This window comes from Hyperolius riggenbachi, chromosome 10 (genome assembly GCF_040937935.1).
Source record: "Hyperolius riggenbachi isolate aHypRig1 chromosome 10, aHypRig1.pri, whole genome shotgun sequence".
Taxonomy (NCBI): Eukaryota; Metazoa; Chordata; class Amphibia; order Anura; family Hyperoliidae; genus Hyperolius; species Hyperolius riggenbachi.
The window spans coordinates 98,429,194-98,444,213 of record NC_090655.1 but is presented as its reverse complement, the minus strand read 5'-3'; the positions used below and the strand labels follow the sequence as shown (position 1 = coordinate 98,444,213).

General features: G+C 42.7%; 1 long non-coding RNA gene across 1 annotated transcript in view; it reads right to left on the bottom strand.

Annotated features, from left to right (window-relative positions):
* Nucleotides 1-14,328: 14,328 nt before the first annotated feature.
* Nucleotides 14,329-15,020, bottom strand: part of LOC137536175 (uncharacterized) — a 430,950-nt gene continuing 430,258 nt past the window's right edge. The window contains exon 3 of the long non-coding RNA XR_011024536.1: nucleotides 14,329-14,403. This is a non-coding gene — a long non-coding RNA (uncharacterized lncRNA). The remainder of the gene's footprint in view (nucleotides 14,404-15,020) is intronic.

The following is a 15,020-nucleotide window of genomic DNA, read 5'->3' as shown; positions in this document are numbered from 1 at the left end:
AGTTAAATTACCAAACTAATTTGCTCTAAATCACTGTTATGTGTCTATACAGTGTATATAGAACTCCTCTCCTTGGGATCCGGCAACACCCTGCAGGGGTAAGATAAAAATGGCGCACAGCGACAATGGTATAAAAATGGCGCCGCATTGAATTACATTATAAAACAATATTTAGCAGCATTAGTGTTTCAAAATGGTGCAAACCGTTACATTTCATTTTATAACGTTGCTTGCCAAAGGCAGGAGGTTAGTGTTAACCAGCCGGGGAGCGTAGTCTGGGCTTAGGCAGAGGTAGAGGGAGGGTTTAGTGTGAGAGAGGCAGGGGGCTTTGAAGCAGTGTGAGAGCAGGCAGAGGGGTTTGTATACATTACCTGGTCCATGATGATCGCGTCTTCTCTCCACTTCCTACTTAGTTTGAATGAGTCCGGCAGCCAACCAATCACCATGCAGCTTCATTCCCCACATGGTGATTGGCTGGCTGCTGGACTCTTTCAAACTATACAGGAAGTGGAGAGAAAACGAGATCGCCAGGACCAGGTAATAATGAATGAGAGATGAAGCTAATGACATCTTATTACTAAAGTTATTTAACATTTCAGGACATTTCTGAAACATTAAAGGGAACCTGAAGTGAGTAGAATTATTTGAAATAAATACATGACGTAGCTGCAAATAAATATTACATACTTACCTCGCCATCAGTTCCTCTCAGAAGCTCACCATTTTCTTCTTACAGTGATCCCTTCCAGTTCTGACAAGATTTTGTCAGGACTGAAATATACCAGTTGCTGTCAGTTATATACCAGCTGCTTTCAGTTACAACTGAATGTGCAAGGTAATGTTCATGTTTCCCTATGGCTCAAGGTGGTGATATTACAGTTTAACAGTGTGCTGACCAGGAAGCAGTTATGGAGTAACTACCACTTTCAAAATGGAGGACGGAGAATTCAATTGATCACAGTGGACAAATGGGACGCAGAAGAGGAGAAAGAGATTAAGGAGTAGACTACACGGGAGGTAAGTATGACCTGTGTATGGCTATTTTGACTTTTTATTTTCAGTTCAGATTCTCTTTAAATAACTTTAGTAGCAAGATGCCATTATCGGCATCACCCCGCGCCATTTTTCACAGGTGTCATTTTTGACTGTACCCCACACTGCATGTCTTCATCCTGTCCTCCTGGAGACACTCCATCTCTATGCAATCAAAGATCTACTAACATGTGTGGTATAGTGGTTAAATTACCAAACTAATTTGCTCTAAATCACTGTTATGTGGTTTCCCCCTTAGTTAGGTGATGTTACTAACAACAATAACAAGATAAGTAACTAAAGTCTGGCCTAGTCCTTGAGTAATTTCTATAACATGTAAGCTTCAATGGTATGGTTAATAGTGATGCCAAGAAAGCAGTCATCAATTTTATTGTGGCCCTATACAGTTTTGAATTTTGGCTACACAGGTGTTAGGTAGCAGGTGGTTTTACCTTTGACAGTTTAGGTGGCTGGAATTTTATGAAATTTAACAATATCTAAAATGTTTTATCCATTTCAATAACTTTCCCAACTGGTGTACAGAGCTTGAGATTAGTGATACTAAACTATAGGTCTTGATTAAAGCCTAGTACATTCTTCCAATTTTGATTGGCCAATTTTACCACTTGCATGTGGCATGAGAGTTTACCTACACAAAACTGGCCAGTCATTGGTAAAATTGGCCAGTCATTGTCCAAACAAAATTGGCTGTGTGTATGCACCCTCAGAGATCATCTTGAAGTGCAGCAGATCAGTATGTCCAGATACTGTCTGGGCATACTGACTGATGGGCTTTTAGGTGAGGTAGAAAATTGAACTGCATTGATTACCACATTACTAATGCCTCAATGATGTAATCAACAGGGCTGTGGAGTCTGAGTCGTGGAGTTGGCAAAAACTGCACAGACTCCGACTCCTAATGAATTTAAACTGTAATTAAAATAGAAAATATGATAAAATGTTCTATTTCTCAGATAAAAGTCATCATAGATAACTTATATACACAGTAATAGCTGTGCTTAGTCCATAAAATGAAATAAACCAATCAAAAAATAGTTACTTGTGCTGCTTCAATAAAGCAGCCCCCGTATTTTTAAAGTCAGATATACACATCTGATTGTGACTGTACAGTATATATGATGTGTACTCAGGAATCTCTTATATATACTAAATAAAATAACATCTATGTTGTAAGAATAAAGCCTGATGGGTAGCCGTGTCACTAATAGAGATGGTCGATGAGATGGAAATAATTCTGCGTTGATGCTGATTTATGCAAATATAATTTTGCTTATGAAATCAAATCATTTCATATATGTTGTTAAAATTTTGTTTGGTGACTACGAATTAAAGGGTACCTGAGATGAATGAAAAGAAAAGTTTTATACATACCTGGGGCTTCCTCCAGCCCCCTTCAGGCCAAGCAGTCCCTCGCTGTCCACCTCCACCACTTGGATCTTCTGCTATGAGTCCCGGTAATTCAGCCAGTCAGCGCAGTCCGGCCGCATGCCGCTCCTACAGCCAAGAGCATTCTGCACCTGTGCAATAGTGCTGCACAGGTGTAGTACACTCCTGGCGGCGGAGTGTGTGCATGCGGACTATGCCAGACTGACTCAAGTACCTGGACTCATAGCAGAAGATCCAGGTGGCGGAGGAGGACAGCGAGGGACTGCTTAGTCTAAACGGGGCTGGAGGAAGCCCCAGGCATGTATAAAACTTTAATTTCATCTGTCTCAGGTTTACTTTGTTACACAGTAGTACTATACTCTACATATGCACTCCCCACAGAGCTGCAGGGAATACTCTGTGAATGTTGTGCACATTGAACACAGAGGTGTTGTCTATCACACATAAACCTGGTTCAGATTGTGCATGAAGAATGTGTAATAGAGGAAGAATCACCTCATTCTCCTGCAGAGTACCTGCACATCATTCTTATATGCACTCACAGTTAGGCCTGGTGCACACCAAAAACCGCTAGCAGATCCGCAAAATGCTAGCAGATTTTGAAACGCTTTTTGTTATTTTTCTATGGCATTTTGCTAGCGTTTTGCGGATTGCTGCAGCGGATTTCAGTATAGTAGATTTCATATATTGTTACAGTAAAGCTGTTACTGAACATCTTCTGTAACAAAAACGCCGGCAAAACCGCTCTGAACGGGCGTTTTTCAGAGCGGTTTGCGTTTTTCCTATACTTAACATTGAGGCATTCTGCAAACCACCTCCCGCTCTGGTGTGCACCAGCCCATTGAAATACATTACCCTAGCGGATCCGCAAACCGCAGCGGAAACGCTCTGGTGTGCACTAGGCCATACATTGCCTAGGGCCTGATAGATGTTCTTTGTTCCGGTCTGTACCTTTTTCAAGTAATCTTACTAAGGACTAGTTTTAGTCTATGACTAAAGAGAATAAATATGGCAGCCTCCATATCCTTCTCACTTCAGTTGTCTTTTAAAATTCCTAAGAGTTGGCAGTTAAGAGACGAATTTCATGTTACATACTTTCAATCAACAAAATTGTAATTGCAAATTAGAGGAGTCGGAGTCGAGGAGTCGGAGTCAGAATCGATGGAACCTTAAACTGAGGAGTCGGAGTCGGTGGATTTTTGTACCGACTCCACAGCCCTGGTAATCAATGTAATCTGGATTTAACCACATCACAAACGCTTTAACTAAAATCCAAGTAACACTTTTGATAAAGTTTACAACAGAAACTATAGTGCATTGGCACGGCTCCTGCCTAATCTGCTGTTTAACACTTCAAACACATTAAATGTAATTTGACCTGCTAACAGATCACAAAGACAGATAAGTGTGTGAGCAAAAGAAATCTGTAAAGCCTTGTCTACACGAGGAGATGTGGAGGCGATGTTCCTTATCAATCGAGCCGCTGATGCGGCTCGATTGATAAGATCCGTCAGGTCCGATGATGCCGCCGCCGATTCCCTGCTCGTTCCCCACGAGGGGACAATGGCAGGGAATTGAGCGGAAGATAAGCGGCGCAGGGACGAGGGCGGATCGAATCTGACGCATGCGCGGGCGAGCGGGGACGTGGCGGGTACGCGCGGGGATGCGGAAGAGGTGATCCGGCGGCTAATCGAGCCGCCGGATCGCCTCATGCAGATGGGGCTTAAGGGCTGGTTCACACAGATGCTGTCGGCAGTCGCCCCGACATGAATCTGCGGTGGCTAAGGGCTGGTTCACACGGACGCTTGGTGGCATTTACCGCCAAGCGTTCGGGACTCATAGGCTAACACTCACATTCAAGTGAATGGGAGCGTTAGAATCGCACGGTTAACATTGATTACCGTCGATTGCGCAAACGCGGCATTCCGATCCCAATTTAACTCATCGTTTCAGCCTAGAAGTGGCATGCGGCTTCTAGGGTTGATTAGCTGCCACGGTATCATGCAAACGCCGATTGCAACGGGAAGCCGATGATTGCCATACCGCAACACCCCCCCCCCCCCGCCCCCCTGAACGAGACGTCCCAGAACGACGTGCCTTCCGGCTGCCCCGAAAGACGTCAGTGTACCAGCCCTAAGCGACCCTAGAAGCCGCATGTGGCTTCTAGGGCCAGTTGAAACAACGTGAAATGTCGGTGACCGCGCGATGCTAAACGCTCCCATTCACTTGAATGGGAGCGTTCAGCCAAAGAGTCCCGAACGCTTGGCACTAAACGCTGCCAAGCGTCCGTGGGAACCAGCCCTTACACATAACAGCATCTCTGCTGAGAGAGAGAAGGAAGGGAAAGATGACAGTTAGCTACAGACAAGTGTGTGAGCAGAAGAAATAATCTGTTACATAGGGGTGCCCAATGTGTCTATTGTGATCTACCAGTTGATTGCAAAGGACTACTTGGTAGATCGCGGTCACACATGAGAATGCTGAAGTTGCACCAGACGCAGAGCAAAACCACTGTGGGGCGAGTGAGCGGAGCATGTTTCCCCCAACTGTCAGTGCCACTGGGATTCTTTAAAGGATACATGAGGCAAAGCTAAAACAGAAAAGTCTTACTCCCCCGGCACTTCAAACACTGGTGAACTGCGCAAGCCCCATGCACTCCTGGCTACGAGAGCGCAAACACAAGAAGTGCACACACATGCGCAGAGGACCACAACCCAGCCTTGGGTGGTGATTTTATGGAGGGGACAATGACAGACTTGGCAGAACTTCGGCATGGGACCTGATAGATTTCTAGAGGCTGGAAGAAGCCCCAGGTGATTAAAACGTTTCTGTTTTTAGCTTCACCTAAAAACTGTGTTGCAGTCTATGATTCCCACTAGTGGCATCTCTCATTACTTGCGCTACTGAAGGGGTCATAGAGAGGAGACTGTGCTATAGGCAGGTCTGAAGAAAAATCCTGTCTGTGCAGAACTGGTGAGTGAATCACGCTCCACTGCTCTGCTCTGCATACGGGGAGGGAAGCTACACTGGGGGCCCATATGGTTGTCCATGCTGGGGAAGGGGGCCATGGTGGCAGCCAACACCGGGGGTACATCTGATTATGCTGAGAAGGGGGTTGCTAAGACTGGAGGCACATCTGGCTATCTATGCTGGGTGGGGGGGGGGGGTTATTTGGGGGAGGTAGAATACTCAGTAATTTTTTAAGTAGCTGAAAAAAGTGTAGGCACCCCTGTGTTACACATAACAGCATCTCTGGAGAGAAACGAGGAAGGCTTGGTTCACACATAAATCTGTGCATTTCCGGTCCAGTCAGTTCTGCATCAGTTTTCTTTCACTTTTACCTGACAGGATTGGAACTGTACAACTTTTGTGTGTGAACCAAGCCATAGAAAACTCATACAAAACTGATAAGACAGGACTGGACTGGACCAGAACTGTACACATATATGTGTTAAAGGACAACTGAAGAGAGAGGTATATGGAGGCTGCCATGTTTATTTCCTTTTAAGCAATACCATTTGCCTGGCAGCCCTGCCTCTAATACTTTCAGCCATAGACCCTGAACAAGCATGCAGCAGATCAGGTGTTTCTGACATTATTGTTAGATCTGAAAGATTAGCTGCATGCATGTTTCTGGTGTTATTCATACACTTCTGCTGCCAAACAGAGCAGCAGGGCTGCCAGGCAACTGGTATTGTTTAAAGGACACCCGAGGCGAAAATAAATAAATGAAATAAACAATTGCATCTATCTTCCGTCTGCTAAAAATGACTTTTTAACATATTCCACAGTTTTATTGGGTCACACTGTAGTCACTTTCTGTCTGAGTCAAGACTGAGTCAGCCACATACATACCAGATATTTAACTCTTTCAGGCAGAGAAAGAAAAAAAAAAGAACACTGCCTAGTTATTTGTGTGCTAGGCACTGTACATACCCATGTCGATCTAAGCAGTTTTATAACCGGGACAAATGGGTAAATACATTTCATGGGTTTTAATTACCGTAGCATGCATTATTTAAAAACTATAATGGCCAAAAACTGAAACATAAAAAATTGTTCCCACATTTTTTCCTATTTTCCCATTAAAACACATTTAGAATAAAATAATTCTTGGCATAATGTCCCACCTAAAGAAAGCCTAATTGGTGGCGAAAAAAACAAGATATAGTTCATTTTATTGCGATAAGTAATAATAAAGTCATAGATGAATGAATGGAAGGAGCGCTGAAAGGTGAAAATTGCTCTGGTGTTCAAGGGGTAAAACCCCTCAGTGGTGAAGTGGTTAAAGACAGGAGATGAGCTTAGTAAATTGAGGCCATAGTGTCTAATACGCATTTTAAAATGAAAGTCCATAGACTTTCATGTGATTGGTTATAGTACAGTGTGCGGTCCTTGCATTTTTGTAATGTGGCAGGGACCATCTTAGTATACAACTTACGTTTTCTCATCCCATCACGTGGAGGCTGCCAACATCCACGTTGTAATGTGCTGCAACAGCATTTAGTGTATTGGAGCTGCATGCACAAAATTGCATTCGTGCATGGGCTGTGCAGTGTAAATGATCCCTAAAGATGAATGATCAGCGCTTATTCATCTACTATGTCACCAGGAGAGCACTCAACAATAAACATATAACAGATCTCAGTGCTCAATATAATACTAACATTAATGGTGTGTACACACTTGAAAGATAAATGAAAGATCTTAGACCGATTTTACCACCTTCCATGTAGTATGAGAGCTTACTCTACACAGTCTATTCTATTGAGCTGAACTCCCCATCAAGACAAGATAAGATAAATAACATATCGCGCTTTTCTCCTGGCGGACTCAAAGCGCCAGAGCTGCAGCCACTAGGGAGCGCTCTATAGGCAGTAGCAGTGTTAGGAAGACTTGCGCAAGGTCTCCTACTGAATAGGTGTTAGCTTACTGAACAGGCAGAGCCGTGATTCGAACCCTGGTCTCCTGTGTCAGAGGCAGAGCCCTTAACCATTACACCATCCAGCCACCACCAGTCAAAAATCTTTGCAAGATGCTGCACACAAAGATGCTGTACACATACAAAACATCAGTATGTGCAAAAGATCTGTTCCTGCAAAAGATCCGTTCCTGCAAAATGCATTCATAGTTTATGATATCTGCAGATCTCATACACACCTTGTTTAACAGACATTCATCTGCAGATCAGATCCACCAGGATGGATTCTCAGATCTGCAGATGATTGTCAGATATGCAGTGCATCACCTTTAAACGCACATTACCAGGTACAAGAAAGCATACTTTTCATTGCCTGTATGCTTTACTGTACCTACTGTATGCGACGGTAATGCACCATTAATGTGCATTACCACTTTTTTTTGCATTGTGTTGTAATGCTGCATTGTGACTTAAACGTCGCATTACAACTCACTGTGAATAAGCCCTGAAGGTCGGCCAGAGGATTGATTTTCAACTTTGGCAGGGAATGTAAAACTAGTCAGGGTTTAGGATAAGCTGAATGGAGCAAAGTACAGCAATATCATTAGTGAAAAATCACTGTTAAAATATTTACCCAAATACTCATTTTTTTCTCATTTAATTTATTTTTTATTCATGCATATAGACATTACAGGTGTCAAGAGCTGAAGTTTTAATCTAATTTTAGAAACATTCAAGGCACATTGATGTTTAAAATACAGTACAATGTAATCCTCTCAGTTTCATCTAAACTTCTCTGTTCCTTTCATGCAATCACTTGTAATGCAAAGAAGTAAAATGAGGTTGATTGAGTTGCTAGTTTAAATACAAAAAATATCCTTTTCCTTTAGACATAAAAACTGCCACTTTGCGAAGAATAGGATGAACTGTATCAAAGACTGACATCCCATTAACAGATGCTTCTAACTGGTAGATGGATAAGCTTAAACTGGGAAGAAGGTGATAAGAAAACTGGAACTACTGACAAGGAAGTTAGGAGGAACTTTGGTTAACATCACATTAACAAACACATCACAAAGAGTTGATTTGTTGTTCTAACTCTAAGTAAATATACGTTCTCTAATATGTATTAGAAAATGAATGATAATGATCACCTAATCTTGACCAGGTGTAGTTGAGTAACAACCCTTTGAAAACAATTAAAGACTGCCTAGGATCTAGGTGCTTTGTGTCATTAAAATGTAATTAGATGCTATCCTTGGTGTGGAGAGGTCAGGACCTGTACTTCTGTTAATGTTTTTGTCACTTTATCATTGGGTGTCCTTTTGTCTATTTAACCACTGAGAGACCTCTGATCTCAAAGTTCAGAAATGGTTATGCATAGGTTATCCACTACCATGCTGTCCACCAAGAAAAAAACAATAATACGGTCCAAGCACACTGAAGTTGCATTGTAATAAGAAGGTCAACGACTAAGAAAACCAGCAGCCTGTGCTTTCTTATTCAGGCTTTGCAGCCATCTCATCAAAAGGCTCAATGATATCAAGGAAAATGGAACCAACAGTTTCAAAGACTGCAGTGATAAAAAAAAAGAAAGAAAAAAAAAAGAAAAGAAAAATAAGTAAAGGAAATAGGTGTTTAATTATGTATGCTTGTCCTGACAATGTATGGATTAAAGGTGTCCATACAATAATCACATTTTCTAGCTGATTTGAACACTCTGCTAGAAATCCATGCCCAACCATGCCTGCTCCATTGACCATTAGAGACAAAAGAAAGCAAGTGGTTGGCACTACAGTGATAACACATGCACAGCTCAGCTTAAAGGACATGCAGACTGCACAGGAGGATGGAAGCACACACTCCTTCTCAGGAACCTCTTCAGCGTGCTCAAGCTCAAAACACCAAAACACACTAATCTAAACCTGGAAGGTTTGAGCACACAGGGATGTCTACAGTATCCAGACAGGACTGTGACGTGCAATTAAATTCAGAAGATGACACAGTTTCAAGTGATGACGATTTGCAGGAATTATTCATGTCCCACCTCCGTCCAGAGGAGGTGACAGAGAGAAACTATTAAGAAGAGAGGAAGCAATGTTAATCCTGCAGTCAGGAGCAATGGGACCTTTAGGCCTCAATGACCATACAGATTTGTCATGTTTCCTTGATCCCTAAGACCTTCCCCTCCTCTCCACCCCTATCCTCAGCTCTCTTTGTGTTTCTTGTATTGTTGCGTCCTGTCCTTGTCTTGACTATAACTGCTCTGAAGTGCTTTTTTACCATCTTATGTATTGACTACTGTTTTGGAGGATTGTTCGCGGTCCAATTAGTTGCCCACCCCTCCCCCTTTTTCGTCCAGTTCTAGCTCATCCCACTTGGCGATAATTCGCCAAGAGATATGGGCTTTTTTTACTTCCTCACGTATATTTATGCCCCCCTACTTCCTCCTTTTTTCCCCCCCTTTTTTGTGCATTGACACTTATGCCTAGTTAAATTTTGGTAATTGGCACCCCACTAGGTACTATTTACATGTTGATGGAGCATGACTCGGTCACACTGGCACCTAAGGTTTCCACTTCCTTTCACTTATTCAGGCCTTCCTGATCTTATGATCACCCCTTTCTTTTCCTCCTCTTTCCCCCCTTTTCCCTTTTTCTTTTGTTTCCTTTTCTATACTTTCTTTTTTCTTTTTTTTTTTTTTTCTTTTTTTTTTCTTTTTTATCCTCCTTTCCATCTATAACCTAAGGTGTGGGTTTGCTTGAGTCAGGCCTTTCTCATACTTGGCCACTAGGTGGAACTATTTTTCATCCTATACGACCACTTTGTACGCATGCGCTCTGTCCATAATAATGTAGTACGCCTGTACCCAATAGACAGGCATACGCTATGAGCGTCATGCGTCATTGCGCACGCGTGCGAGATATGCTGACGCAATGCGTCGGCACGCACGCGTACGTAATGCGGAAGTAGAGGCGGCGCTGCCACCGGAAGTAATGCTAAACGCGGGCTCTGGACAATATTTAACCAAGAGCCTTTTGCCCTACATGTTGCAGCCTCCGTAGAAGCGCTATTCAGCGCGAAACGGCCGTCAGGCATCCTGTGCCCAGCACCCACCACCATCCACGCCTTCTCTCACAGGGTATGTGTTTTCTCACATTCATGTTTGCAAGATGTTGCTTTATTGCATGTTACCCACGCCATATTAACCACTTGCCGACCGCACGCTTATACCGTGCGTCGGCAAAGTGGCAGCTGCAGGACCAGCGACGCAGTACTGCGTCGCCAGCTGCAGGCTGATTAATTAGGAAGCAGCCGCTCGCGCGAGCGGCTGCTTCCTGTCAAATCACGGCGGGGGGCTCCGTGAATAGCCTGCGGGCCGCCGATGGCGGCTCGCAGGCTAAATGTAAACACAAGCGGAAATAATCCGCTTTGTTTACATTGTACGGCGCTGCTGCGCAGCAGCGCCGTAAGGCAGATCGGCGATCCCCGGCCAATCAGCGGCCGGGGATCGCCTCCATGTGACAGGGGACGTCCTGTCACTGGCTGTACAGGACGGATAGCGTCCTGTGCAGCCCGGATCACCGGGAGGGAGAGGTAGGAGAGGGAGGGGGGTGAATGTCGCAGCGGAGGGGGGCTTTGAGGTGCCCCCCCAGCAACTAGCCTGCACGCAGGAGCGATCAGACCCCCCCTGCACATCATCCCCATAGGGGGGAAAAAAGGGGGGCGATCTGATCGCTCTGCGTGCCCTCTGATCTGTGCTGGGGGCTGCAGAGCCCACCCAGCACAGATCCCTTCAAACAGCGCTGGTCCTTAAGGGGGGGTAAAGGGTGGGTCCTCAAGTGGTTAAACAGAACACTTGCAGCAGTGCCGGCTTTCTTGCTTCTTTTTGTCCATTGACCATTAGCTTGGGGGTTTTTTTGGGCCAAAATTGATTTCTTGTTTAATCGTACAAGATGGAAGATTATTGATTGGGAGCGGTGTTAAATCAACAACATACATAACATTGACTGCATTGAGCAAGGCAACACTGCGGTTCAATTGTGTAGTTTTTTTAAAATACATTTCAGCAAAAAATCTATGAAAAGTCTATGTGCAGTGTGTAGAGGGATTCAATCAGACTTATCTCGCTCCAATCATTTTCTGATCTAAGAGGGAGCTGTTTTTGTCCACATCCCTTGAATACATTTCTTCCGTTATTTCCCCTGAATACATTTCTTCCATTATTTTCAACTCTTATTTCTTTGGCCTAGTGAACAGTGCCCAGTTGTGTCGCAGAATAATTCTGCACATCAACTCACTGTCTATACAATTCTATGGGCCTGTACAGAGTACTGCCTTGTAACAGATCGCATTATTCTAACTTGCTGCATGCAGGCTTTGCTTTAAAGTCTATGTCCAGTCTCCATGTCAGATCACACAAATTTTAACGTGTGCATTATTCAACTGACAGTGGTCAGTTGCATAATGCATGTGTTATAATGCATAAAAATGTGTGTGACCTGCAATGGAAACTGGACATTAGACTTTAATGCAAAGCCTGCATGCAGTGAGTTAGAATAACGTGATCAGTTACAAAGCTTTACTGCGAACAGGCCTATAGGATTGTATGGTCAGTGAGCTAACATGCAGAATTATTCTGCAACTCATCTGAGCACTGTGCACTGGGCCTTATAGTTAGATCATGTAAAATCTATAAGTGTATGGCAGCCTTTAGATTTTATTTTGTTTAATTCACTTCTGCTCTATTTTGTATTTTAACATTTTCATAATGCTAAAATAATATGCATCACATGATGGCAGGAGCAGGAACTTTTTCCGTACAGTAACCTTTGTAATAAAATATACAGTTACCATTACAAGCACTGCCTACAAATACGTCAGCAAACCAGTTTTCATGAGTAGAATGTGAAGCCATATTTATATTTATGAAATACTCTGGGCCCGACAACTAATGCATGCTGGCAATCTTACCAACAAATAAAGTTACAGGGATCAACTACTTTGAAGGCCTACCTATGCAATATGTTCAAATGATATCCAGACTACATACATTTTGGTAGGATTACTAAAAGATACCCAAATCAGATGCCATAGAAGCCATATAAATAAATATATTAATATGCTGCATGGGTGGATAGCATTATAGGTAGCTGAATTTCCCTATCCCTTCCCCACTGTCCTGACTATTTGGTAAATACTATGCATACACATATCTATAATGAGTAATTACATTTTATTTACTATCTAAATGATCTGGAAACCGTATCACAAACTATTTTATGTTACACCAGAAGCACAGCTACATACATTATATATATATATATTTTTCATTTTGGACAGTGCAAAGAGGGATTAGGGAAGAAAAGCAATATGACATTATTTTTCTGGAGCGTTCTTGTCTTTGAGAAAAAGTTCACCAAAAAAAGGATATAAAAGTCCATTGTTAAATCAGAGACATGAAATCACATTTCCATAGTCAAAACAATATATACAGTATATATGCCAGGCGCAAGTGAAAACTGGCCCTAAAACGTTAACATTCATGCTGGCTAGCCACATATTATTGTTAATCTTTCTTTTTAAGCTTTCACCACATTCTTCTTCTTCTCAAGCAGCACCGCATTATGAGATCTACCTTAAAGAAAACCTGAACTGAGAATTAAAACTCAAAATAACCATACGCAGGTCATACTTACCTCCTGTGTAGTCTACTCCTCAGTGTCTTTCTCCTGTCCCGCGTCCTGTTTGTTCACTGTGATCAAGGGGATTTTCCGTCCTCCATTTTGAAAATGGCCATTACCCATAACAGCTTTCTGGTCAGCACACAGTTAAACTGTAACATCGAACACTTGAGCCATAGGGAAACATGGACATTACCGGGCACATCAGTTTTCCTCTCAGCTATAACTGACAGCAACTGATATTTTACTGACAGCAACTGATATATTTCAGATCTGACAAAATATTGTCAGAACTGGAAGGGATCATTGTCAGAAGAAAATGGTGAGCCTCTGAGAGGAACTGATGGCAAGGTAACTATGTAATGTTCATTTGAAGTTACCTCATGTGTTTATTTTAAATATTTTTACTCAGTACAGGTTCTCTTTAAGGCTGCTTCACAGTTGGATGTTACAGGCGCATGTTACAGCAGCCTGTAACGCAGCCCAACTCACAGTAATGAAAAATCAATGGGCTGTTCACAGTGCCCACGTTGCGTTACAGTGTAACGCTAGACGTTCAAAGAAAGTGCAGCATGCTGTGCGTTATAGGTGGTTTTAGCTGCGTTAGACTGTTTGCACATGCTCAGTAAGGGGAGAGTTGCTATTGTTCCTAGCCACATGGCTAATTAATATTCACTGCACTGTAGTGTTGTCCAGATCATGAACAATTCGGATCTTTGATCCGGATCTTTTTTGTGAGTCGAATCATCCGGATCATCACAATGAACGATTCGGTTCACAGTGGATGTCTGGAAGAAACAGGAACTGCAGCTTCTGTGCACAAGCACAATCTTCCTGCTGCATCTCTCCCTTCCCCTATAGCACCCTCAATGTGCCTTCATTCTCCCGCACCTCTCACTCTGCTGCACCCCCTGCTACCTGCTTCCCTAGTAAAATGATTCAAAGATTCGGTTCAAAGATCCAAATCTTTTCAATGATCTGATTCAAATTATCCGAATCATTGAAAAAATCCGGACTTCCTAGGATAGAACGTAAACGGCGCACCAAGAGCTGCATAACGCAGCTCAATCTGACGTCCAACTTCAACACCACCATGCGTTGCATTAGGGGCACGTTATGTGACCTTAACGTCCCCTAGAACGCAACGTCTTGGTGTGAAAGAGGCCTAAGGGATTTCAACGTACATTATTACTGATGTGTTTGTTATTGTATCACCATCAGACATGCTTGTGAGCTGTAAAGGGAACAGTTTTTTACACAAAGGCAAGTGAACATTAACAACATACCTTTTCTCTTGAACTTTTTAGGATTCATGGTGGACTTTACCTTCTTTTAAGTCTTCCTGTGAAAATCCTGCATCTGTAAATGACAATGAAGTGCCATTTTTAATGACATTAGATATTTTTTAAAGTTATGATAAAAAAAACTTCTTTGTGTGGCACAGCCAGTGCCCATACTTGAATCGGATTGAACATCACTGGAGAGATCTTAAAATGGCTGTGCGCCGACGCTTCCATTCAAACCTAATCTAGCTTGAGAGGTGCTGCAAAGGTGGGTGAAACTGGCCAAGGATAGGTGTGCCTAGCTTATGGCATCATATTCAAAAAGACTTGAGGCTGTAATTGCTGCCAAAGGTGCATCAACAAAGCATTGAGCAAAGGCTGTGAATACTTATGTAACTGTGATTTCTCAGCTTTTTAATACATTTGCCAAAACATCAAGTAAACATTTTCCATGTTGTCATTATGTTGTGTGTAGAATTCTCAGGAAACAAATTCATCTACTCTAATCCATTTTGGAATAAGGCCGTAAGCTCATTGCTAATTATAAATAACAGAAAATGATCAGACCAGTGTGGATCATTTGGTGGTTTTGTATAGCATTTTGCAGCACAAAAGGTAATGTTGGGCTTGATTCACTAAATGTAACACGCTCATGCAGCACGGTTTAATTTTAGCACAAGCACACTACGCATG